Here is a 1,511-nt window from a genome sequence, read left to right as displayed (position 1 = left end):
CTGCGGGCGGGAAGAGAACGGAACAGAACCTCTGCCCTTCCACCTGATAGGAGAACGTGATATATGACAGCAAATTTAGGGAGGGAACATGCTGGTAAATTAATTGCTCAGGGGAAGAGAATTTCAGATCTTAGCATCACCTTCGTTGTGCCTGTGCCGACATTTTGTAACAATAAATTACTTTTAGGAAAATCAATGCCTGGAAGTTCTTTGAAGTGTTTCATTAGCCGGAACCATAACATCATGCTAAGATCTCAAATCCTTTCCAAACGACCTGGGGTCCTGAACTCCGTCCACTGGCTCTAACCTTGAGAGGAGCTGGTAAAGATTCAGGGGAAGAAAATCTATCATGAGAAAAGGGAGTTTACTTGAAGACGGCATGCTGTGGGAAGATGAATTTTGGCAGACAAATACAAATCAGTGGAGCGGCAGCCAGCCAGCCGAGGGAGAAAGAATTTGGCAGATCTCCCAGCCGAGAGCAAAGACTTCAAAAGCAGAATGCAGAGATAACGAAGTTTTGGGTGAGTCGCTGGAAAGATTTCAAAACCCAGAAGTGAAAAGCAGAACTCAATTCCTGGAGAGAGGAGCCTATACCCCTCCCATGGCCCAGCAGAAAGCCTGTCAGATCCTGTCTTCCCCTGCCAGGGACCCCAACCCTGAAGACAGAGGGAATCCCAGACTGAGGCCTCTGCAGCAATGGGCAGATTGGCACCCCCCACAGATAGATGATCAGCAGCAACTGAGCTTGCCACAACTAATAGAGGCCTTGCAACAGCTTGGGGTGGTGCAGAAACCAGATCAGCAGCTGGTGGGAGACCGACCACAGCAGGGAGATTGGCCACAGCCCCTGAACGTGCAACCCGTGGGCATAAATCTGCAGCCAGGATGGGGCCAGCAGCAACAGCCTGTAATGGCACCACCTTTCAAAGCAACCTTCAATGGGGACCCAGAGAAGTTGATTTTTTTTCTCAACCAAGTGCGTTCTCACTTGAATCGCTGGGCCTATCTCTACCCGGAACCAGGTGCCATGGTCGATGTCATAGCGGCCAACCTAGAGGGAGAAGCATCTGAATGGCTGAACAGTCTATATAATGAGCAAGCCCCGAACTGGGAGATCCCCACCTTTTCCTCCTAGGACTGAGAGAAAGATTTGAGGACCCATCCATAGGCCTCAAGGCAGCAGAACAGATCCACAAAATAAAACAAGCCGGCAGGCCTGCCCTGGAGTACGTGCGAGAGTTCCACAAGACAGCAGGTCGAATAGAGGGGTGGCCTGAGCAGTCCCTAATCCATTACTTCATCGAGGGATTAGACGATCACCTCTCTCAGGCCTGCATCTATCGAGAAGTACCTGATCGGCTACAGGAGTGGTACCAGACAGCAGTGAAGCTAGACGGTAAGCTCTCTCGCTATAAGAAGCCTCCCCCACACGGACCCGAGCAGCAACCAGAGCTACCCGGACAGCAATCACCCCCACGAAAGCCTTCAACTACTGCAATGGCTGAGAGACC

The sequence above is a fragment of the Protobothrops mucrosquamatus genome, unplaced genomic scaffold, assembly GCF_001527695.2.
Source record: "Protobothrops mucrosquamatus isolate PMUCROS unplaced genomic scaffold, P.Mucros_1.0 scaffold3991, whole genome shotgun sequence".
NCBI classification, from domain to species: Eukaryota; Metazoa; Chordata; class Lepidosauria; order Squamata; family Viperidae; genus Protobothrops; species Protobothrops mucrosquamatus.
The sequence above is the reverse complement of the archived record's forward strand: the minus strand, read 5'-3'. Positions refer to the sequence as shown.